Genomic DNA, 24,046 nt, shown 5'->3' with positions numbered 1-24,046 from the left:
GAGGGCTCCCCTCAGCGTCACCCAGGGAGGGCTGGACGCCAGGGTGTCCGGCGGCAGTCACGACTGGTCCCGACGCCCTCTTTCTGTTGTCCTTACGGATTTAGGGTTCTCCTCAGCCTTTAAAACGTGCTGTTGGGACCTGTGTCACTCTGTAAGGAGAGACCTGTCTCGGGGCGGGGGGGGGGGGGCATTGGCTGTCCCTCCTGCCTTCCGACCGTGTCCCCGTTTCTTCTCATCAGGAGTGCCCTAGGGTCCCACACCCCCCGGTGCCCTCTGCAGACATCCTGCTGGTCCAGGCCGAGAGCCCGCGTTAACACCGCGGTCACGCTCCCAGGGCCTCCCACGCAGGCCGGAGCAGGGGACCTTCAGGTGGCCGGCGTCTGGCCTCCCCTTCGCCTCCAGCCCGAGGGCCTTGGAATTTCCAAAGCCACACTGCAGGCCTTGGACAAAACGGGCACGTGGCCAGCCCTTCAGAGTCTGGCCGGTCAGGGCCTGCCTGGCCTGCATCTGGTCACGTGGTCCCTGTCGCCCTGACGGGTGACCATGTGGTCTGGGAAGAGGGCGCAGGCAGACAGGTGGTGTCCGTGTCGCTTACCAGGAAGAGCCGGGAGTTCGTTCTGCTGGACTCACCTTATCTTACTGACCCGGAGGCCGCGGTGTGTTTGGGAGGGCGCGGGGGCGTGTGGGGGATCCCCGTCACCGCCTGTTTGTATACGTGTGAGCAAATGTGCGAGAGTCTCAGTGTTTGGCGCTTGGTAGGTGCTTAACAAATATTCGGTGAACGAGAGCGTAACGCTTTAGAACAGGCTCCTTTCCCGTCTATGAAGATTCTAGGTCGGGGTTCTGAAACCTAAAATCCCAGCTGAAAAGCCCACAGCGTTTACTTCTTCCCCGCATAAGTGGGCCCTGAGGCCCTGCATCTGTAGTGGGATAACTTATATTTCCCAATATCCAAACTCTCCATTTTGGTATGTTTCAGTAATGGCGCCACTAAAGACACCCTGTTCCCCTGGAGAAATCACATCCCCTTGACTGATGTTTGGCTGAATTTAGATCTTATCGCCAACTCCACCCAGGGCCTGGGGCTGCTGGCCAGAGGCCTCATCCCCTAGGCTCACCTGGTCGGGCCACCTGCCCACCGGGCTCCCTGCTGCCCCTCCCGCCAACACACGGGCTGGGGTCCTTCCTGCTGGCCCGCCTGACCACACTGCAACCTCCCGTCCACGAAGCCTGAGCCATCGTCGGACACTGCCCCGTGTCAGAGGGACTGTGCCCCTTCACAGGGGTCTGTGGTGCTCACTGACCTGGCAGGCCGAGGAGTCACAAAAGAAGACTGAGTTACATTTCGTATTCCCAAGAGTTTTACTACAGACCGGTGGGGCACGCGATTGAGAGGGAATAGGGGCTTCTTTCACTTGATTAAACAAATCACTAAGTGACCACGTTATGGAGTCTCACTCACCGCTTCGTTCGGGCCGTGGCGTGGGGCAGGAGGTGGTTAAGGGAGTCTGTCCTGCCAGTCTGATGGACAGGAAGATGGACCTGCTGGTTACGATGCTGCCACCATCGTCACAGGAAGAACGTAGTAAGTCACACTGTCTCCTTGTTGGTTAAGCAGAACTGGCCAAGGTACAATTCTGTAATTCTGTTCTGAGCTAGTTCTTTCGTGGGCCCTAAAAGCCTAGCGTTTCTGGGTGTCTTAGAGGTAGCAGATGAGGAGGGATAAAAAGTCAGGTACGGGTTGGGGGACCCCACCAGAAGGAAGCTTGTTTTCCTGTAGGTATCACTGTCCTTGAACCCCGGAACTTCTGTTCTCTGGCCAGACTGATGCAGTCAGCTGATCCTTGCCCTGAAGTCGCCTTTGGGATAAACACAGCAGCTCATACTAACAGTCGAGTTAGGTAGGAGCTCAGTTCCAGGCCACTGCGCTATAGCGAGTATCACACGAAGTGGGTCACAGGCGTGTGTTGCTTTCCCAGTGCACGTGGAAGTTACGTTTACACTATACTGCAGTCCGTCGAGTGTGCAGTAGCGTTGTGCCTAAAAACAATACAGATACCTTAGTTAAAATACTTTATTGCCGAACAATGCTAGCCAACATCTGGGCTTTCAGAGTCATAAGCCTTGTGCCAGTGGATGGTCTTGCCTCCGATTTGTGAAAAACGCAGCCCAGTAAAGTGCAATGTGGTGAACGAGTCACGCTTGTGATGCACATGGATCTTCTCTTCCCGGGCACCTGGAGGGCGTTGGCGTCTGTACACGAAGGTTTCTCAGCTTCATGGGGATGTCTCTACTGAGAGCAGTTTGTGTCCTCTCAATAGAGAAGAAAATAAAATCACCCCGAGCGCCAGAAGCTAAAGATGAGAACCAGTAACACTTTGGAGACGCTCCTCGTCGTTTTCCTGCCACCAGGCGCATCCGTGTGTGGCCGTGCTGCGCCCTTGGGAGCGGCCTGCACCTGTGTTTTGGTGCACCTGTACTGAAGCATCTGCTCTAACGTCGCCCGTCTCATTGCCTCGTCTTTGCGAACCGTGCTTTCATGCCAGAACGTTCAGTGTACTTAGTTTACGGACGCCGGCAAGTTCTCTTCAGGGACACGGACCCGGCTGGAGCAGCGTTGCAGTGAGTTCCCGGGCTTGGGACCTTGGCCGTGGAGCTCGGGGCGCTGTGTGTGTTAGGTGGGCTGCACCTGGCCGAGTCTGTATTATTCGCCCACATCGACAGCGTCCCTTCTGTATGGAGATGTGGAAGAAAGGGGTATGAAACGAGACGTTGGTGCCCAGCGGTGGAGCTCTGCATGGTGCAAGTAGCTGACTCAGCCTGGCTGGTTTCTAGCACATTCCCTGCTCACCCACTGGCTGGCAGGGGGAGCGGGGTCTGGCCCCGTCTGCTTGGAAGGCCGGCGTCCGCGTCGTGGGGGGGTTCGGACTGTCCCCACTCCGCACAGTGACCCCACCCGCGTGTGGCATGAGGACTCGAGAGCATGAAAGTTACACACCGAGGGAGTGTTGCATCCCGTAGCCTTGGGCTGGTTTTTGCCAATTGAATTTTGTAGAAATTTACTTCAGCACTGCCCACACGGTGTTAACTTAGTGCTGGTGAAACCGAACTATTTCCATGACATTTGTTCCCTGAGAGGCAACAGTTTACTTTTATGCTAGGATGGCGTGTCTTGCTGAGTAAATTGTCGTCTGTTCGGTACAAACTACTGTTCATCATGTGGCACTCAGAAAATAACGACCATGCACTGAAGAGAGCCGCCGCCTCATCCAGGCTTACCAACCTGAGTGTGTAACACAAACGTCTGCCTACCCGTTTCCAGAAATGAGTGTGACGGCCGTGGGACCTGGGATCCGACCTCAGCCCTGCAGTCTCAGCCTGACAGCAGGCGGGGTCGCAGGGCCGCGGGGCGAGTTCGCAGTCGGGCAGGGGAGGTGGGTGAAGCGAGCAATCGCTGGACGTGGGCAGGGACGGCCCGGGAGGAGACCGCCTGGTGGCCGAGGTTCCCTCTCCCCGGTGCCAGAATTTACTCCAGGATTCTCGTTTTCCATGTCCCCAGCCCTGACCAAAATGCTTTAATTGTATTTTGCCATTAATTAGGATACAGTCAAATCTTACAGGCCTCGGGGCTCCTTGAAGTTCCGCCTTATTTCTAAGCTCCCCGGGGAGGGCGGAGCTCGAGGATAGCCGGGGCAGCCGGCGGCCCAGACGGGGCTCAGACTGACAGCGCCCTCACGACTCGGGGCCTTTTCCATCGAGGCTGTGTCTTTGTTTTGGCGCACGCTCCACACCAATATGCTGTGTCGATGTGACTACAGTATGTGTTTAAAGACGCTCCGCCTGAATGTTTAAACGTACGGTTAGGTCCCGGCGGGGCCGTGGCGGGCCCTCGTGCCGCGGTGCTCGCCTCCCCGGCGCCGGCCGCAGTATCTCGTTTAGGCTTCGTTACTCTCTGCGTCTTCACTGTGTCGAGTTCTGTGTCAGGCAGGGTGAGGGGACACACAGGGGAGGGGATTTGTGTGATTTCGGGTTCTCAGTCTCGTGGGAGAGAGCGCCTGTGAGTGATGACGATGCTGGTGACGTGTGCCGGGAACAGGAGAGGACGGAGCAGTGGCCGCCTGGAGGCGGGAGGGCGCGTGGAAGGCCCGGGGCGGGGCGGGGGGGGACGTCGCGGGGCCCGGCGGCGGGTGCTGACCGCTGGGCCGGGCCTCATGGGCCGCACAGCTCGGGGGCTGGCGGCCGCGTCGCGGGGCCGGCCTCTCTCCTCCTCCAGCCCCGGACCTCATTGAGCTGGCCACTCCGTGACCGCTAACCTGTCGCTGCGAGCGGACAGGGCACTTCCCGCGGCTGGGCACAGGGCCGCGCCACTCTCGGCCGCCGCCCCGGAGCGGTCGTCCTGCTGGCCGTCCTGCTGGCCGGGGTCTCCCCTGGCCTTACTCGCGATTTTGTCACCTGGGTGTAAAAATTCAATGAAATGAAACGAACTTTTCAAAAAAGTGTACTTTCACTTTTTCTGAGTAAGTCGTCTTATCTGCGTCTGATGCTGGGGTTCACTCGCCCCCCGGGGCTGCTGTGTTCCGCGCCTCTCGCGGGGGAAGGGATAAGACGCCCTGGTCCGGGGGCTCCAGGGCGACGGGAAGCGGCTCCTGCGACTGGCTCCCCTGACTCCGCCTCGTTTCTGTCCCTGTTAGTTCTTCCAGGGCCCCAGACGTACCTGGCGCCTCCACATCTGGTGACGTGACGCCGCGGGGGAAGCTGCCTTCTGAGTTGCGGGGACTGTCCCCATCAGCGGGGGACCGTCCCCATCAGCGGGGGACCCATCCCATCAGCGGGGGACCGTCCCCATCAGCGGGGGACCCATCCCATCAGCGGGGGACCGTCCCCATCAGCGGGAGACCCATCCCATCAGCGGGGGGACCGTCCTCATCAGCGGGGGACCGTCCCCGTCAGCGGGGGACCGTCCCCGTCAGTGGGGGACCGTCCCCATCAGCGTGGCGGTGGCTTCGGGGCTTATTTTCACCCTGTGTGTCGAACTGCCCTGCGGCCCCACCTTGTCACCAAAGCGGGGAAGACGACCTTCAGAGTTCAGTCTTGCTTTTAAAAAGGTCAGTGAGAGTGATTAAATTATTTGGGTGTTGCGCTTAAGCGAGGGCAGCAGCATCACCAACAAGAACCTGGGGCTCCAGCAGGAGGCGGGTGTTGGGGAGACTGAGGGTCTGGGGGCAGCCAGCCGAACCCTCGATGGTGGAAACTCAGTTTGGTGCCGTTTCCGTTAGTTTTTGGAACAGGCAGAAGGATTAGCTTTGGTCTCCGGTGAAAGGTCTCTGAGCAGCTGGGGGGGGCCCCACACCCTGGAGGCAAGCATTCCAGACCGAGTGCTTGCGCTATCTTTGGCTGGAATGTCATCTCCGAGGAATCCGGTGTTAGCCATTCTGGGGCTGTCACCACATTGAGGCGATCTGTGAATGTTGACAGTCTCCTGGGTTAACTTTGGCTTGTCTGTACTTCAGAATGCTATTCAAGGACATGGTTGCAGTGTCCAGGCTGCCGGGGACCCTTGTGCGTTCAACCCTGTGCTGGGCGGGCCACCCCTCCCCCCGCACCTCCCTGAGGGTGAATTCGCAGAACAGTTTCCTTAGAAATGCTTTGTGATCTCTAGCCCTGAGGGCGTAGACTCTGCTCTCTCCTGCTGTCAGGCCCTTTTCATCCTTCATTCATCTGGAATTTCCCAAGCCTGAGCAGGCTGTGGGTTCTTTTTAGAATCTGCAGATTCTCTGTGAGGCTGGTGGCCTGGTCCGGACCCTTGTGCTTCCATGTGCTAATTGTCAGATCACGTTTAGCAGTCGGGGGCTTCCTCGGGCTTGGGGAAAGGCCGGCCGTGTGGCACGGTCAGCTCTGCCTCGGACGCAGGAGGTCTGGGTGAGCCTGTAAGTGGCGGTGGTTTGGGGCTGTGCGGCCTGTGGCCTTGGCCTTGTCTGTCTTCGGGTGCTGAGGAGACGTGAGCCTGGCCCGCTCGCCCGTCGGGTGCGCTGGACGTGGACAGATCAGAGCAGGTTGTCGCCCCCGGTCAGCTCAGGTAGGCAGAGCGTCACGGTGTCCGGCGCCTTCACGCCCTCTGCCACGGCTTGCCGCTTCCCTCGGGCCCGCCTCCGCGTGCAGGCGGGCCGTTGGGTCTGAAACCCTTTTCTGTTTAATTTTGAACAGAATCGTAGGTGAATATGTTTCGCTTGGTGATTGTTTGTTCCCTTCAGCCGTCCCTGGGTTCTCAGTGCTGCTGAGATCAGAGATGAGATTTAGCGCCTAGAAGTTGTTCAGATCTTTGCGTTGTATCTGATTTTAAAGCAAAAGCCTCTGCCGGAATCGACTAATCAATGTACATAAATTTGTAAACTTAAGCTTTGCTTAACCTATTTGTTATAAGGAAGGAAGCCAAATGCTTAGTAGGAAAAAAGGGAACATTTGATTGTGTTAATTATAGACACACATGTATGGTGTGCAGGCCTCGGCTGAGACAGTCATTATCGGAAGCTATTTCTGTATTACTTTAATAAAAATAGCGGGACCGTTTTAGCTCATTAGATAAAACTGAACTGACAAAGCCCGTGGAAGGCGGGGGAGCGACAGCTGCGAGGCCAGGGCGCAGCCCGCACGCGGCTGGACGCAGATCACGTTTCTAGAAAGAAAACCGCCACGTGTGCCGGGGTTGGGATGTGTGCGCAACGTAGTCTCCGGGGAAGGATTAAGGAACCGGCTTTGGGGAGCATGGAGGCACGTTTCCCTCTGGCAGGCGGTGGTGTTCGAGGGGCCGGATCAAAGTAAGCGTGTTAAAAATAGGGCCTGAAATGTAACTACTCACTCCATAATCCCTTCTTTACACGGCCACTTACCGATCCCTTCCTGCGGGAGCCTCGTCCAGACCGCCTTCTGTCTGACCGAGATCCTCCTTCCTTCTCCTCTGGCTTCTGCTGATGACTGCATTTAAGTAATGTTAATAACAGGAGGTCAAGACAGAAATTTATAATGAGTTTATCCATTTTGGTCCTTACGGGTTGCTCTGGGAAGCGCGACTTGAGCCCCACATTATGGAAAGGTCGTGAGCCTTGCCTGCTTGGGGGCTGGGGGGACTGTGGCTTCCTGGAGCCAGGCCCACGCGTGGCGCATCCTTCACCACGAGCCGTGGGACCTGGCCACCTGGGAGATGGCTTAATGAACGTGGGTTGCCGGCCCGTGACCCCCGTTGGTGCCCATCTGCCCTCGGGTAGGACATTCTTAGTGGCCCCTCGCGGATGCTCCAGCTCCATGGAGGACAGAAATGTGCCCACGGCTAGGAACTCTGGCTCATGACTGAGACAGAGCCCAGGGTCCGGGACAGGCCGAGCGTCCCCGTGAGCTCTGTGGTAGAAGAGGCTCTTCAAACATCTCACGGGGCAGGAGACCGTCAAGTGGGTGCCGAGAGGGGAGGGAGGGCGAATGCAGCAGGTGGGGGACACCTCCCCGTCCACACCCTGCGCCGCTCCGGCCTGAGGCAGGGGCCACCTCCGAGCGTCTCCACGAGTGGGGCGAGGACAGGAGCCGGCCTTGCTCCCCGCTGTCCCGTCTCTCCCCCTCCTCGTTCCCGCGTTCGCTCCCCGGCCTCGGTGTGCGGGGGCCCGCGCTCAGGGCCCCTTCCTTCACCACGCACTTGCGGCCCGCCTCGTCCCGCCTCCTCCCGCCTCGTCCCGCCTCGTCCCGCCTCGTCCCGCCTCGTCCCGCCTTGCCTCGTCCCCCTCGTCCCCCTCGTCCGTGGCAGCCAGAGGCCGTGGGTCAGCGGGGGCTGCGACCGTTGCAGCTTCAGTGCGGCGCCTCCGCGAGGGGAGGGCGCTGCGCGGGCGCGTGGGCGGCGCGGGGACCGCGCGGCTTCGCCCCCGCTCGGCCGCCGGCCCCGGGCCCGGGCTCCGCGGGCACCCTGCCCGCCTCCCTGGGAGCGCGGAGCGGCGCCCCGCGCCTTTGCGCCCCCCCTGCCCCGCCCCACCCCCCGCACCTGCTGTGCGCGCGGCCTCAGCGGCTTCGGGGCCCGCGGCTTCGGGGCCCGCGCCGCACCCCGAGCCCATCGTGCCGCGCGTGCGGAAGGTTCCGGGGCGGATGAGAGCGGAACCGACAGGGCGACAAGGCGACAGGGCGAGGAGAACCGAGCTCGTCGCGCCCCGCGGGGCATCTCGGTCGGGCTCCTGCCAGCGCCCCGGGTCCTGTGCGCTCAGGGGCGGCGCCGGCTCCCCGGGGGCGGGGCCGGGCCACCCGGCCGCACTCGCACCCGCACCTAGCGCACCGGAGGGCGGGGAGGCTCCGCAGCTCGCTTCTCTCCCAGCTCCGCCCCGCGGTCCCCCACCCCGTGCTGCTCGCGGGGCGCGCGCTCCGTCACTCAGGTGCCCGGAGGCTCCACTAGCCCTGTGCCCCCCCCCCCCCCGCCCTGTTTCCTTTGTACAGATGCCCGGACGGTGCCTGTCCGCTCTGACCCTCACACCTCCCTGGAGTCCCCGTCACCTCCCCGCACTATGGAGACAGGGTGCCGGGCGCCCTGCGGCCGCTCCTGGTTCTGCCCGCGGCCTGGTGGCTGTTACGCTCAGAAAGGCGGAATCGGCCGCTTTTCCAGATGTTTCTCTGATTCCTGTGATAGTGCCCGACCGCTTTTCTGGATGGAATACCGCCGCCGTCAGGATTCTTCCCCGTCGGAGGGGAAGGGGGAGGGGCCGCGCGGCTCCCTGTGCCCAGCCCGGCTGGCTCGGGGTGCAGCCGCCCTGCGTTGTCATTTCCCTGCTGGTTTGAAAATAGAGGAGGAAAAACAGCCCGAAGCGGCGTGTGAGCACGTGTGACTGGGGCGCGGCGGGACGTGTGCACCTAAGGCACTGGGAAGCGCGAGCTCCCGGCCGGGTGCAGCGTGACCAGACGTCCGTCACCGGGTCGCGCTTCTCAGACCTTCTGTCGAGCTCTGAGACGGATGGTCTTTGAGCGACGCTCACTCCTGTGAATCCAGCAAGATGCCGTGTGGTCCGCTGATGACGTGGCGCTATTAACAAATATTTTGTGCAGCAAAAACTCCAAAGCGAGCGGGGTGGCTGCAGATTAGGAAGCTCCCACGTCGGTCTCCCAGCCAGCGGGGGCCGCGCCCGTGGCCTCGCAGCCGCTCGGCTCCGGGGTCCTGCGTGGGCTGAGAGGAGATGGCGTCACAGCCGCCCAGCCGTGCGTCCGCGCTTCACGGGGCCCAGAGTCCCCCTTCCTCCCCGCTGCCACCTGAGGCAGCAGTGACATCCTGCGCCAGGGACACAGAAACAAAGTCAAAATGATCAAGGAGAGAAATAATATTAATTATTTTTATTTTTGAAATGCATGTTCGATTAGCAGATTTTCAGATAAAATATAAAGCTTAGTCTTCCCGTATTTGTGCCTCAAGCCCCCAGAATTTTAGGCACGTAGCGAGTCCTCGCTGGCTGTACCAGTGGGAAGAAAGCGTCCCACTGAAGTGAATTTCCCAGACAGCGGAAGCTCTCGGCGCACACCGCGTCTGTCGCAATCCGGGTCCGAGGTCAGCTGTTTCTCAGACTGCTCACGCGGCCGGCCTGCTCGGTGTTCTCCGTAACCCCCGCTCACGGCCAGGCTCCGCCGCGCGCAGCTTTTCACCCGCACTTGTCCCTGACCGTGAGGATTCCGCCTTCCAGCCTCTCCATGAGGGAGGAGTGAAAAGCAAGTTAGAGGGATGGCAGTATGAGGCCAGAACATTCGCAGTGGGCCCTCACGAGAAAGGAGGGGGGTCCTCAGTCCTGCAGAGCCGCGTGCTGGTCCCCAGCCCCGGGTCTCAGCCGTCCGTGCCGGTGGCTGCTGGCTGGGCAGGCTTCCTGTGGGACCTTCGATGAGGTGAGGCGGGAGGTTCACACAGTGGTCGACCTTTCCGAAGGAGGAGCGGGCCGTGAAAGCCCTTCCACGAAAGCACGTGGAAATGACGGCGACGGAGGGACTCTCAGAACCGCGGCCTTTGGAGTTTCATTCTCCTCTTTTCTCGGGGCAGAAAAGTCTTTTATTAAGAGCTGAGATTTTTTTAAAGGCGAAAGGGATGTTTTTACATGGAAAAGCAAGGTCCTGTTCCATCTGGCCATAGCCTGGGAAACGCAAAATGCATTTTTCTAGTCTTCCGATCGGATGCATTTTGTGTGACCACATCACTTCCATTAGGCTCAAGATTTAAACACGGCCCTGGGTCTGCTGGAAGATAAAAATGGCTCGTTGCTCGCTGTGACCGGAGGGTCCTGAACAGGGGTACGGTTCTCAGCGTGAGCCCAGCTTGGTTGCTGATTGTGCTCACATCAGAGACGCCGGGAGAAAGGAAGAATGTCGCTTCTGCTCAGTCTGTGAATAATTCACGTTCTGAAATGTAGTCTGGCACGTTTACTCTAAACCGCAGCTCTGAAAGGAAGCCACAAGCACTTTTAATTAAAAGGGGTGATACTGATCTTTATTGACTGATGGGAAAGAAGTCATCGATATAGTAATTTAAAAAGTAAGTCTTAGAACAAACACTATGGTATTTATAGTACGGTGTAATTTCATTACGGTTAAGTTATAAACACTTAAATAGTTATATGTGAATTAGAAAACTGGAAGGCCATGTATATGTCCAGCTCTTAATAATAGTTGAGAACAATTTTTTCATTTTCTGGACAGTTTGAATTTTTTAAAACCAATTCTCAAAAGCCATTAATGTTTTTTCAGTTTTTTTGCTAGGGAGGATTATCCAAGGACAAGAGCTAGAAGAAATAGACAAAAATCACAGCTCCTGTAGGGGTGGTAATGTTATGTCTAATTGCTCGTTTTCCGTCTTTTCCCATATTTTTAAAAGATAAGTAGATTACTTTCATAATTAAAAAAAGAAAAAAAAAGCCAGCCATGGTTCTTCTAGGGCATTTAGCTCCGACCGAGCCCGTTACGCATTCGAGCCAAGTGCTTTGATTTAAAAATTGAAATCACATATCAAAAACAAATAAGAAATGTGTATAAGAAGGTAAAAATAAGAAGTCACCAAACATACATGGTTTCGGGACCAGATTCAAGTCCACGTGAAAGACGCGTCCCATCTTTCCAGTGCTACGTGACAGGGAGCTTTGTTCGTCCCAGTTCATGTTCCGAGCATTCCCGAGTCCCCTCAGCGGGTCATCTGCTTGCAAGTCACTGTCAGGCTTCTTGTAATTTTAACACATTCTCGCAAGTTCAGCTCCTTAACTTGGCCGGTTTCTCTCGGGAGGGAAAGGGGCGAGCAGGAGCAGACAGCGTGGCTGGGCCTGTCCCATTTCCCAAAGTCCCGATGACTCCCGTCAGGAGCCCGCTGTGCTCAGCTCAGGGCAGTGGGCTCTGTGCCCACTTCCAGGGAGTGCCAGCCCGCCCGAGAGAAAGGGGTCTGCCCTGGGGCTTTCCTGATTGAGACGAGGGCATAGTGAGAGTGTTTTTGGCATATTCTGGTGCTTATCTCTCTTCTCCTTTAAGGAGACCTCGTGCTGTTATTCTGGACCTCGTCTTCGGTAGAGAAATAGGCAGGGATGCTCCCAGCAGGCGTGTGTGTGATTTCTTGACTGGTTCCCGTCTGTTAGGGTGGATGTAGTTTTTGAGACGTTCAGGTTATCATTGTGACGTAAGCACTTTTATATTACAACCGTTACCTCGTGTGAGAGAGTCCCTATGTCCCAAGTTGTCCTGGAACGTGGAAGGGTCCAACGCCTGTTCCGCGAACAGGAGGATGACAGTTTAATTTCTGTATCGGGGCACAGGAAGGTTTGTGCTGGGGACGCATACACGCGCGTGTGCTTTTCTGTGTACGTGCGTGTGTCTGCCCGCACGCACGGCGCTCCTTGTTCAAGTGGGAGCGGCAGCGTTAGACGTCCCAGGCTTCCGAAGTACCGATTCTTCATAGCAAGACAGGAAAATTTTCAGTAAATCGTCCAAATGATGTTTGTATACGATATATTTTTCTATCACTAAAGAGACCCGAGGTGAAGCAAGGCGGCCGTCATGGCTTCGCTCTGTGTCTGTCCGTTCTCGGCGCCTGGTCGCCTGACCACAGGCTTTCCTTCGGGAGACCCTGCGGCTGCCGGTGGCAGACAGAGCCACCGCACGGGGAGGGACACTGTGCATGCGGAGCGAGCCTCCTGGGGGTGCACGGATGGATAGCGTTTACTTAAAATCGCTTCTGGAAGGTTCTTGGAAATCCTAGCTGTTGTGCTGTAGCTGCGGGAATCCGGAGGCGGCAGAGCCCGGTCTGTCCTGTGCAGGCGGCAGTGTGCACACACACGGCGTGCTCCGTTCGCAGCCCAGGCAGTGCGCACACGCTGGGAGGCGTCCGTGCGAGCACACGACGTGAGTCATTCCCCCGGGGCTCTGCTGGCTTCCTGGAGGCGAGGCGGGGGTCCCCGGGCCACCACCCCATCGTTCCCGAGTCACGTTTCTTCGGCTGGTCGGAGTCTGTTTCTTTATCTGCGAATGACATTACTGCTTATCGTGCTGGAGCTGGATCGTGAGAGTTAAACGGGACCATGTGAGAGCAGACGCCTGGCCGGGGCGCCCGCGGTGGCCTGAGGGCCGCTTGGCCCCTGACCTCTGGGACACAGACACGAGGCGGGGCAGGGTCGCGCTGCAGAGGGGCCTTGATCGCTGGGCCGAGGTCTGCGTTTCTCTGGCAGAGGGAGCGGACTGGAGGCTCCGGGGCGCTGCGGGGGTCAGACGCGTGCCCCCGAGGGCTGCTCCCGCACCGTGTTCACGATGGGCGTCGGGGGCCTCCGAGAACGCTGGGGCGGGGTGATTCCGCAGCCTGCGAGGAAACGTGTTTCGGAGTGTCCTCTGGGCACAGTGAGCCACATGCGCCCGACTTCCCGGACAGGAATGATTCCTGGTCGTCGAATCGCCCGCATTTCAGGTCTGGCAGGTGCAGCTGCCCCGCAGCCCGGAGACCAAGTCAGGCGCTGGCCGCAGGGTCTCCATGTGCCGGCGTCTTCGAACAAACTGAGTGCCGGATGAAGGACGGAGCGTGCGTCCCCCAGGCTGCCGCATTCTACCCGGCCCAGAGACGCCCCAGGGCGCGCGAGCTGGTGGTAGCCGTGCTCAGGATGACGGCCAGTGCTCGTCACCCTGACAACTGAGCACGGCCTCCACTGCAAGTGCCGGATGGCCAGAGGACAGTGTGACAGCAGACGTGGCGTGATGAAGACACGGGAACGCGGGCGCTGGGCGTCCCCTGTCGCAGCGTGGGTGGGTGCTGTTAGCTGACGTTCGGAGGGGGGACAGGTCAGGCTCAGCTGAAGGCCTGGCACCCTCCCTGGCCGTCTGCCCTCCGTTTTTCTGTAGGGCCGGGGTGTGCTTGCCTGGGGGTCCTGCACGTGGGGTCCACTTGTGCAGAGTGCCCCTGGGGACAGCCTGTACTGAGGGTACTCACAACCGGGCTTCTGAGAAGGCTGAAATTGTTAAAATATCAGGTAAAAACCTCCCGCGAGCAGGTGAAGTTGACAAGGAACGCGGTTCAGGCTTAACTGAGCACTTCTACTGTGTAAGAGTTTCTTGCGTTGACTTGATGTCTTAACTCGTAGATGCAGACATTGGCAAGAAGATAATTTAGGACTTGTTCAGTGTCAGTAAACCTGAAGTTTCAGGAGGAAAAAAATCAACCTTCGATCTCTTTTCTTAAAGAAAACCTTATTGGCACTTGGACCTTAGAACGTGGGAAACCCATAAAACGTACTGTTAAGGGTTCTACATCTTCATTATTTTCAAATGTATTCTTGTTTGTCTAGTTAAAAACAGAAAATTATTCACAAGTGGGAAACCAGAGCGCAAGCAACTCTTGGGAGCCTGGTGGGCGCCGGGCGCCCAGGGGTGCTGACGGCCAGCCCCGGCGAAGGCCACGGCTGTTGCTGGCGGGGCTCTGGCCTGACACCAGACGGACGCCCGTCCCTCCTCCCCGTCGCCTGCCCCACTGCCCCCTCCGCCCCCCGGCTCCTCTCCGGTCCGCCGTTTCTGCCCAGGCTGCTCGTCCTCCTCCCTCCCTCCCTTCCTTCCTTCCGCCGCCGTTTCCGTAGCTTGCTGGAGACACCCCTGGCTGCCCCGGGTCCTTGAACTTCCTCTCCTGACTCACTGCGGGTTCTGTCCTTGGGAAGGGAGCAGGTGCGCCTGGTGAGGCCGCACAGACGAAGGCGTGGACGGAGGCTCCCGGGAGGCTGGCCTCGGCTTTCAGGGCTGGTGCTTTTGATTTGCCCTCGTAACTCAGCGAGAAAGGAAGCCGAGCCCCGTGGGACCCGGGCCCCGGGCTGTGCCGCTTCCCCTGACGGTGCCTGCCAGGCCGGCTGGCTCAGGCGCAGGGACTCGGAGAATGGCCCGCCCCTCTGCTGGGGACTTCCAGTCTGCACACAAGTAAGGGTTTTGCTCATTCTTAACCAATTAATTCAGAAACCAGTGGAATCAAGGTCACAGGAGCGAGTTCCCAGGTCACCGGGGCCTCCCGATGTCAGAGTGTCCTCAGCCTCCCAGCCCCCAGGTGCTGCGCCCCAGGGGGAGCTGGGGACCCCCAGGCTCTGCTTCTAGAAGGCGGAGTGGGGGGGTACAGTGACCGAACTGCTGCACCTCGGCCTCCCCGTTATGCTCGCACGGGCCCCCAGACCCTCCGCTGTGACGCCGCACAGGTTTCTAGGCGGCGGCGAAGGCAGAGACTGGGTTCTGGGGTCCGCGCTGGGCCCCAGCATGGCCGGAAGGGTCCCTCCCTCAGACGCGGCCTGGGAAGCCGGCACCTGGCCCCGGGTCGAGGCGCCTTCAGGGCTCCGCGCCGAGGAAACTCTCGAGAGCTCTCTGCCCTGGACAGTCGGACAGGAGGTGGAGCAAGTGCTTTCGAATACCCGGCCTGACCTTTCCGGACCCTGGACCTGAGACTTCTCACACTCGGAAGTCCTGGGGAGGACTTCGACCACCCCCTGGTCCTCGCCAGAGGAGTCAGCGGTCCCCAAGAGCCGTAGGCGACTCACAGGTAGACCCCCCCCAGGCTACATCCGTCAGCTCGGCCTCGGGGGTTCAGCCGTTACTCAGCCGTGACGCTGGCGGCCACGCTGGCGGGTGCTGGACACCACCAGCTGGGGGTGCACGAAGCGGACTTCCTGTTCGCTCGGCTGGAGGGGCGTCCTCATTCTGGGGTGCCGTGGACGGACCTGTGGGGCCAGCATGGCGCGATGGCGAAAGCGGTTTTAGGGCGCACGCCGGGAAGCCCCGTCAGCCGGTCTGAGCGGGGACAGAGCAGAGGGGACCCGTGTCCCGCACCCCTGCGGATTCGACGCCAGCGTGAGATTTCCCTTCCTCAGCGGGGCGTCAGCCCGTCCACTGTCGCCTTCTCAGGGGACCCGCAGTCCTGCAGTCAGGGGCAGTCGGAGCCGTCCACTCAGAGTTCAGGCAGCACTGTGTACCATCTGTGGCTGCGAAGGTCTAGAAGTCGTTTTTCTTATCTTCTTAGGGGTGTGTGCGCGCACATATGTGTTTGTGCATGTGTGTGCACGCACACGTGTGTGCATGTGCACATGCATGTGCATGTGTGCGTACACATGCGTGTGTGCATGTGCGAGTGTGCACGTGTGTGGATCTGCACACCCATGTGCATGTGTGCGTGCACGTGTGTCTGCACACCCGTGTGTCATGTGTGCGCGTCTGCGTGCGCATATGTGCACTGCACCTGCACACACGTGTGTGCATGTGTGTGCATGCTTGTGTGCGTGTGCGCATACATGTGTGTCTGTGTGTGCATGTGCATGCACGTGTATGCGTGTGAGCATGCGTGCACGTGTGGGCCTGCACAGATGTGTGCATGTGAGTGCGCATGCCTGTCTGCACACACGTGTTCGTGCATGTGTGCACACGTGTGTGCGTGTGTGCCCGTGTGTGTGTGTGTGCCCTCACTGTGTGGGGCCTGTGGACATAGGAGCATTGCAGATGCGCCGAGCAGCACGTGAGCGTGGCAGCTCCTACGGGCGACGGGCCCCTGGACAGTGTCCTCCCCGTCGCGTCGGCCGCAGCCAGCAGGACCGGGCGCCCGCTGCGGGGACGCTGCGCGGTGTGCACGGGGCCGCGCTCGTGGGCGCTCTGGAAGGGCGTGGGCGCCGCACGGAGACGCGCCACGCGCAGCGGCTTTGGGGAGCCGGACGTCGCCGAGACGCCAGCCGTTCTCAGCCTGACCCTCCCCAGGGTCCTTATTGCCCCCGCCGCCTTTGAGCAGGGCACAGGGCTCTGTCAGGCGACACCTCGCCGCCGCCCAGCCCCGCGTCCCCTGCCTGGCGGGCCCGTCCGCCCTCCTCCACCCTCAGCAGGCAGGCGAGCCCAGTGGCGACAGCAGGTGCCCCGTTCCTGCCTGGCGGGCGGAGTGGACCTACCTGCGCGCTCTCCTGCCCCCTGCAGATTTCCCGGGCTTTTTGCTGTTTATCCTTAACGGGTGTTGATGAGGGTTTGAACCCAGCCTTCGGCCACTGCCTGGAGGGCAAGATTTCTCTGGGAGGCTGTCACAGAGAGCTTTCATGATGGCCATGACAGAGTCGCGCCCAGAACGCTCTTCGTCATTTCAGGGTGCCTTGAGTGAGTAAGTGACAGAGAAGTGTAAACCGTCCTCGTTCGGGGTAGAGGCGCTCGCTGCCCGGTGGGCAGGGGCGAGGGTCCCCTGTGGGACTCACCGCACGGAGCAGCGCTGGCCGCGGCCACCTGAGTCACGCACTCCATCCGCCCAGTGGTCCTGGCGGTGGGTCCTGTCATTGCCCCCATCGCACAGGGAGGAGGCCGAGACCCACGAAGCTCGGGCCGCATGTCCAGGTCACACGGCCAGTGAGCGCGGAGCTGTGACTCTCACCGGCGTCCGGCTCCACGGTCATGCTGTGCTTGTCAGCCGTCGTGACACCGTACGTCTCTCGTGGGAAACAAGGTGGAGGACGCAGAATTAGTGCGTCAGGGAATTTCAAGTGAGGAAAACTTTCAAGTGTCACTTGCTGCCTCAGGCTTTGGATCTGTGAATTTTAGGGTGCACGGAGACTCCTCGACTTAGTGGGCCGCGCTCGGTAATTGCGTGTCTGAACAGGTCTAAGGTGGGCCGGGCCAGGCTCCGGCTCAGTAGGTTAGGTGATTCCATGTAGTTTCAGCTTGATATTTTTGCCTTATTGGGTAACCCCACTGTAAGTCAGGGGACATCCGTATGTCGCGGGAACTCCGCAGAAGGATGAATTGCTGCTTTTGCTCTTTGTAAGTCACTCTAGTGTGTGGCTGTTATACTACTGGTTAGTTATGGACTTGTGTACATATGAATAATTTTTAATTCTGTTGATCAAAAACAGGATTCGTTCTAAGAAATAAGACATTCTGGAACTACAAAGTGCTCAGTTATGCCAAACTAAGACACAATTAGTTAAACTAGATCAGAGTCTCTGAGACCTAGACGTCCTAAACCATTAGACTTCCCATGTATCTGGACACACGAGACGCTGGCTTTTAATGTTTCAGTCTATGTCACCTCAACTGCTGCTCCTCTCGGCATCTGAAGTTTTTTAGACAGAAGAGCTTTTTTATTTATCTTAAAGTAAAATTATTCACAGGAATATTGTGGTTTTCAGGGAGAAAGAACTTGCAGAGGTAGAACCTGTAGGTTTTACTTATTTGCAGTTTTATTGATTATTTTATTATGTACTTTTGGATAACTTTTTTGCCAGTCTGCCTGCAGATCGTATGGGTGTGCGGGCTGTCTTTCGGTTTGATTGAGTGGCTTATTGGTTTCGTAGACTGATTGCTGTCAGGCTCGACTTTTTCCTCCCGTCCCTGGGCCGTTGCACCTGGAGTCCGATACTGTCTGGAGCAGTCAGAGGAGGGCGGCCGCTCCCGAGCAGGGGCCTAGGGGCCTTCTCTTGGGACTAGAACATGGCCTTGAGCCTCGGAGCTCCTGGGTGTTGAATCAGATTCCCCGTTTTCCGTAAAGAGCCTTGTGCATAAGAAAACCATCCTCATACGTGACGCCGCTGGTGGGCGGCGTCGGGGGCAGAGGTGGACGGGACGTGGCTCTGTGCTGTTCTCACCCCTCCCAGCCCCCACGTCGCAGGCCTCAGGTGTGTCCCACCCGGACCGCCGCCCCCGCCCCCCCAGTCCTCAGCACCTCTGCCCAGCAGTCCGTGCGCGCCCTCGGCTCCTGTCAGGAGCCAGGGTGTGAGTCCCCGTCCTCTTCTGCGTTAGCTACGGAACGTGTCCCTGAAGAGAAAGCCACTCGAGATTCCGACATTTGTAACTGACTGAACGAGAAGTCTATGTGCAGTACGCCTCGCTTATTTTTGTTTTAATACGTATAAAATCAGTAGCCCTGATAAAAATGACTAATACAATTTTTGTTATCGTTGCCTTTCGACATTTATGATGCCCACGTCACAAAGTCACTTGCTGAAAGAAACGGCGCACCACCAGACCGCTAGGTGCACGAGGACCGGCCCGAGGTTCGTGGTACGTGTCCACATTCCACAGGCGGAACTGAACGCCGGGCCTCCCCACGGGCAGCGATGGGCAGCAGTGCAATGATAACAACAACAACAACGAAAAACAGTTCTTTTTGAGTGCGGGAGAAAATTTGTAACAAGAATATCGTACAGAATTTTATCCTTCATTTTGCTTAGACTGACTTCCAGACGCTCGGCTCCCAGAAAACGGTGCTTCTGGTTTTGTGACAAAACACTTTGCCAGTGACAAGCATTTCAATTCTGGCTTCTGCTTTTGTCATACACCAGGCTAAGGATGTTTTACAGTCAAACCAGGAAAATGTGAAAACAGAGACTTGTGATGGAAACGGTGATTCGGTCTGAGCCGAAGCAGACAGTGGCGAGGGGACGGGGATTAAACGGCGGGCGCCGAGAGCGACACGCGCCGGGGGCGCCCGCGGCTCCGGCCCACGCGGGCCGCGCGCCCGGGTGTTCGGCCCTTTGTTACATTCGCTTTTATCTTTGGACTGACGGAGCCAAGCCTCCTCCTTGGGGTCCGGTGACTGGGAACTGTCCTCATCCGTTACTGTAGCATCAGAACCCGGTGTCGCTGGTGGACGTCACCTCTGCTGTCACGCCGTGTTATACCGACGAGTGTGACTCGCCACTCCACGTCCCGAGTGTAAAGCTACCAGTTACCGCCGATTTATTCATCCGTGGAGCCTAACAGGTGCTCTGCGCAGCTCATTCCTTTTCATATTCTGCTCAGATGCATTGCTCAGGCTGTGGGGCCGAGGCCGGCGTCGGGCGGGCACGGTGGCTGGATGTGACGCAGCGCCCGAGTCCCCCAGGAGACGCAGCACGCGACCGCCTCGCTGGACGGCGGGGGCCTCGTGGCGACGCCACGCCCAGCGCCGGCGCCGCGGGCCGGTGGGAGCACCGGGCGTGCCCGCGGTCCCCTCGCCGGGCATTTTCCCGCCGTTCCATGGGCTGCTTTTCACGTCCCTCTGTTGCCAGTGTCCTTCGATGCAGGAAAGAAAGGCTCTGATTTTGCTGAAGTTCAACGTGCCCGTCTCTGCTTTTGCTGCCTGTGCTTTTGGTGTCACAGCCAGCAAATCATCGCCAAACTCAGTCTTGTGGCGCTTTTGCCTGTTTTCTTCTATGAATTTCTAGCTTTAGCTCTAACCTTTAGATCCATTTGACCTGTTTAAGTTAACTTTTATATACGGCGTGAGGGACCCGCGTTCGTTCTTTGGCACGTGGATGCCCCTGTTCCCAGCCCCATCTGTTGAAAAGACCGTCCTGTCCCCCTCGAACAGCCGTGGCAGCCTCGTCACAGGTCGCTTGACCACAGACACGGGCTTCGTTTCCGGGCTCTCGATGCTGCACGGTCGGCCTGTCTGTCTGAAACCGGTGCGTACTCCGCGCGTGCGATTACTGCAGCTTCGGCGTAGGTTTGAAATCGGAGCAGGGGAGGGACCTCCGGCCGTGTTGCAAAGGCTGCTCTCTGAGGTCCCTCGAAAGTCCGTGCAGACTTCAGGATGGATGACCCTGTTTTCGCGAAGCGCAGCCCTGGGATCTTGGTAGGGTTCGCCCTGGGTCTGTAATCGCTTTGGGCGGAGTTGGGATCTTAACACTGCTAAGTCTTCCGGCCAGGAGCATGAATTCCTTCCCCTTTTTCTGAGTCTAATGCGTTTTAATGCGTTTCCGTGATGGCGAGAGTATGGACTCGGGTGTGGCCAGGCGACTTCTTGCTCTGCCACTCCACACAGCTGGGACTTGAGGCGACGCCCAGGTGCCTCCGAGCTGCGGTTTCCTGTCCTCTCGTGGGGGTGTGTGACCACGAGCTGCTGCGTGGCAGGGCCCGGCACGTGCTTGTGACGTTTTTCTCTCCTTCGTGCCCGCCTTGGACGTCCGTATGGACCCCGGCTTTGTCCTCTGATCTCACCAACGCTTTGCCTGTTTCATAGTTTTAGAGTGACCTCTGACCCCAGGACCTCTGCCCTGACTTAAACCCTCATCTCTGCCGTCTCACTCAGTGTTCCTGCCTCAGGCTCCGCCTCGGGCCACTGGCAGGTGCACCCCAGCTTGCCCGCGGGGCCAGCGCTGGAGAACGGCGTGCTCAGGTGGCTGTACTTGGGCCCCTGGGCCGGCCGTGGGGCGGCCCGGAAGGGCAGCCATGAGGTCCGCTCTGGCTTAACGGCTCACCGCAGCCCGTGCCCGCGTGACGTCACACGTCTTCCAAAGTCTGTTCCTGCCCCGTGGATCTCAGAGACAAGTCAACGCCAGAAACACCTGAGGACCTTGCTGGACCCACCTGGGCCCCACGCCGTCCTCCCGAGTCAGAGTCCCCAGGACAGCTGCTGAGGAGCTGGTGTGTTAACAGACTGTCCTCACTGGTTTTCTGGGAGGTGGCCTGGCCTGCGGGGACCCCACCCACCCCCTGCCAGTGCTGGGATCTCCTATTCAGAATCCTGCAGGCCGCCCCTGGATGTAGCTCACGGCAGCCGGCAGCAGGGTCCGTCCTGACGCCTGCCCGTCCCGACCTCTGCCCTGGGCGCCTGACTCCCGAGGTCCCCGTCAGTGTCCCCCGCAGTGAACGGCAGCCCCACTGCCCGCCGCGCCTGCGTTCGAACGCGGACTTGGAGTCTGGGTTTGGTTCAGACTGGATCCCAGAGCAGCTGTATCTCAGTCTCTTTTGCAACATCTAAACTCTGGTTCCAGGACATGGCAGTTCCTGGTGACGCGTGTTCCGGAATGTGCTTCGTTGCCCTCGAGACGCGCATGACGGACTTTGCCCCGAGTTTACTTTCCGCCCCCCACCCCGTGAGGACTGTGCGGAAACGCGAGGCAGGGCACCTCGTCGCCGGCCCAGCGAGGCGCATGCGCCTCACAGCCCTGGGGCCCCGCGGGGCGCCGTCGGCACGAGCTGCAGGGCCCGGGGCGGGCGACGACAGAGCGTCACTCAGCATGTGTGTCACGCTCCGACGCCACTCCTGGCATTTTACACACGTGGTCGTGTTTGACCCTGAGCCGCGGTGCCCCTCCTGCAGCCTCCGTCGTTAAGGGCCACCTTTCTCTTTCCCGGCGATGTCACCCGTGACCCGTCCTGCTCCCCGTCCTGCTCCCAGTCCTGCTCAGCCCACTGGTCAGCCGTGCTGCCCCCCCCACCCACCTGTCCATCTGGAGCCAGGTTCACCCGTCGAGGGTCTGTCCCTTCTCACCACCTTCACTGCCACCAGCCGGTTCCACCCCCGTCACCCTCCCTGGTCTGGTTGCTGCGGTGGCCCCCCCTCCGTCCCCCCCGCCCCTCCCTCCGTCCCCCCCCCCCCGCCCCCCGCCCCCTCCCGCCACTTTTGCCACCAGCCGCTGTTCTCGCTGCAGCGGGCAAGGCAGCTGTTAAAACCCGAGTCAGGTCTCCTCACTCCTCCCCTCAGAACCTTCCAGAATAAAAAGCCTCGTGTCCTGGGCCCTGCTCCCCTTCCAGCCCATCCCCGTGTCCTTGCCGCTCTGTGGACGTGCCAGGCTTGCTCCCAGGCCCCCCATGGGAGCACCTCCCCGCTCCTGTCCACCTGTATGGCCCAGGCCCCGCCCCCTCCTGTCCACCTGTGTGGCCCAGGCCCCGCCCCCTCCTGTCCACCTGTGTGGCTCAGGCCCCGCCCCCTCCTGTCCACCTGTGTGGCCCAGGCCCCGCCCCCTCCTGTCCACCTGTGTGGCTCAGGCCCCGCCCCCTCCTGTCTACCTGTGTGGCCCAGGCCCCGCCCCCTCCTGTCCACCTGTGTGGCCCAGGCCCTGCCCCCTCCTGTCCACCTGTGTGGCTCAGGCCCCTCCCTCCTCTTGTCCACCTGTGTGGCCCAGGCCCCGCCCCCTCCTGTCCACCTGTGTTGCTCAGGCCCCGCCCCCTCCTGTCCACCTGTGTTGCTCAGGCCCTGCCCCCTCCTGTCCACCTGTGTGGCTCAGGCCCCGCCCCTCCTGTCCACCTGCGTGGCTCAGGCCCCGCCCCTCCTGTCCACCTGTGTGGCTCAGGCCCCGCCCCCTCCTGTCCACCTGTGTGGCTCAGGCCCTCTCCTCCCCTCCAGGTCCCCCCCCACCCCCTGTTAAGTCCACACCCACAACTCAACACTCCAGCCCTCTTTACACTGTCCCTTTATGGCACTTACCCTTGACAGGTTATGTGTTTATTTGACCCTTTTTATGATATGACTTCTTCCGCCAGAATATGAGTTCTGCAGATGTGAGACCTTTTCTCGGTGGCTCGCCACTGTGGCTGGTGCCCACAGCCCTGGACTCCCGCCCTGAGGGAGGTGGGCGCTCAGCAGGTGCCTGCCGAGCACACCCGTCAAAGCCTCCTGCACCCACGATGACGCCGAGGTTCCCGGGGGTCAGGGAGTTTGCCTGGGGGAGGCACCGCGACTGAACGACCACGGCAGAGTTTGGACTTGGGTCCGATGCCGGCGTCCGCGTTTACTGTCACCGAGGTGCTGTGGTTATGCGTGGAAAGGACACTCTGGGGAGGGGCCTCCCAGACGGAGGGCACAGAGGCGGAGGCGGGTCTGGGTGCTTGGGAGACAGCGAGGAGATCTTCAGGGTGGTCTTGGCAGGCTGGAGCTCAGTCTGGGAAGGGCCCGAAGTGCCGCGTTGGGGGTTGGAGAGGTTCCACTTTAAACCGGGGCAATAGCGATTCCTACCGCAGAACGCTATCGAGTCGACGCTGGAAGGCACTGAGCGCGTGCCCGGAACATAGAAACGCCCGTGGAAGTGTTCAGGTTGGACCGTTTCTGGGCAGCACAGCAAGCCAGGACCCTGTCGCCAGAATAGAAACTTCTGGTGTTTTGGACTCTTGTAAATGGTTTCTGGAGCATTTCCAATTTTAGATTTCATTTATTTTCTTCAAAACTAAGAAAACCACCTGTGGAATAAGCTGCCTGGCATTTAGCTGTTAAACGAGTGGAAGGTCTTTCAGCATTGAGGAAGGGGACACAGGAGGTTTTTAGGATCCTGCGTTTGACTCTGTTTCTCATCTTTTGGGGCTTCGTTTAAGCCAGCAGCTTCCAGTCCTGGTTGTGCGGGGGGGGGGGGGGGGGGTGGTCACCTTTTAAAGCAGTAGGTTCCGGGCCTCACTCCAGGCCCGTGGACCAGCGTCTCGGGGCTCAGCCCAGGAATCAAGGTATAAATATCTTTTAGGTAATTTTGAAACTTGGGGATCACTGGTCCAAACTACCCCAAACTTGTCCTTAGAGAAGGGATATTTACCTTTTTGCTCAGAAACTGGTCCCTAAGTTTTAAGCAACCTTCCTAGCTATGCCGCGTCTTTATGGAGGGATTTGGGCCTGTGGTTAACGAGGACTCTGTGGCCAGGAGACGGCGGGACCTGTCGACGCAGGTAGGATGAACCCAGGCCTCGCTCCCCCGGACAGGACCGAGTTCCGTTTCAGCAGGAAAGAGTGTGGGAAAAGCAGGCTGGTCCACCGCGTGCCCGGGGGTCAGGAGTTCTGCTCTAGTCACCAGTCACCCTGCTGAAGTCCGGCACCTGGAGCTTCTCTCCCAGGTCCCCCAGGTGGTGGCGACGT

General features: G+C 59.3%; 1 protein-coding gene across 11 annotated transcripts in view; it reads left to right on the top strand.

Moving 5' to 3' along the window:
* SIPA1L2 (signal induced proliferation associated 1 like 2) overlaps window positions 1–24,046 on the top strand; it is a 151,788-nt gene that overhangs the window by 48,709 nt on the left and 79,033 nt on the right. For 5 of the 11 annotated variants that reach the window (XM_036235573.1, XM_036235574.1, XM_036235568.1 and 2 more), the window contains exon 2: window positions 4,692–5,105. The exons of 3 other annotated variants lie outside the window; for them this stretch is intronic. The gene's annotated coding sequence lies outside the window, so the exon portion shown is untranslated. 3 more of the 11 variants (XM_036235572.1, XM_036235576.1, XM_036235577.1) reach the window with 3 other exon arrangements.

This window comes from Rousettus aegyptiacus, unplaced genomic scaffold (assembly GCF_014176215.1).
Source record: "Rousettus aegyptiacus isolate mRouAeg1 unplaced genomic scaffold, mRouAeg1.p scaffold_m13_p_18, whole genome shotgun sequence".
NCBI lineage: Eukaryota > Metazoa > Chordata > Mammalia > Chiroptera > Pteropodidae > Rousettus > Rousettus aegyptiacus.
Note: the sequence above shows the minus strand (reverse complement) of the source record. Positions and strands in the feature narration are given on the sequence as shown.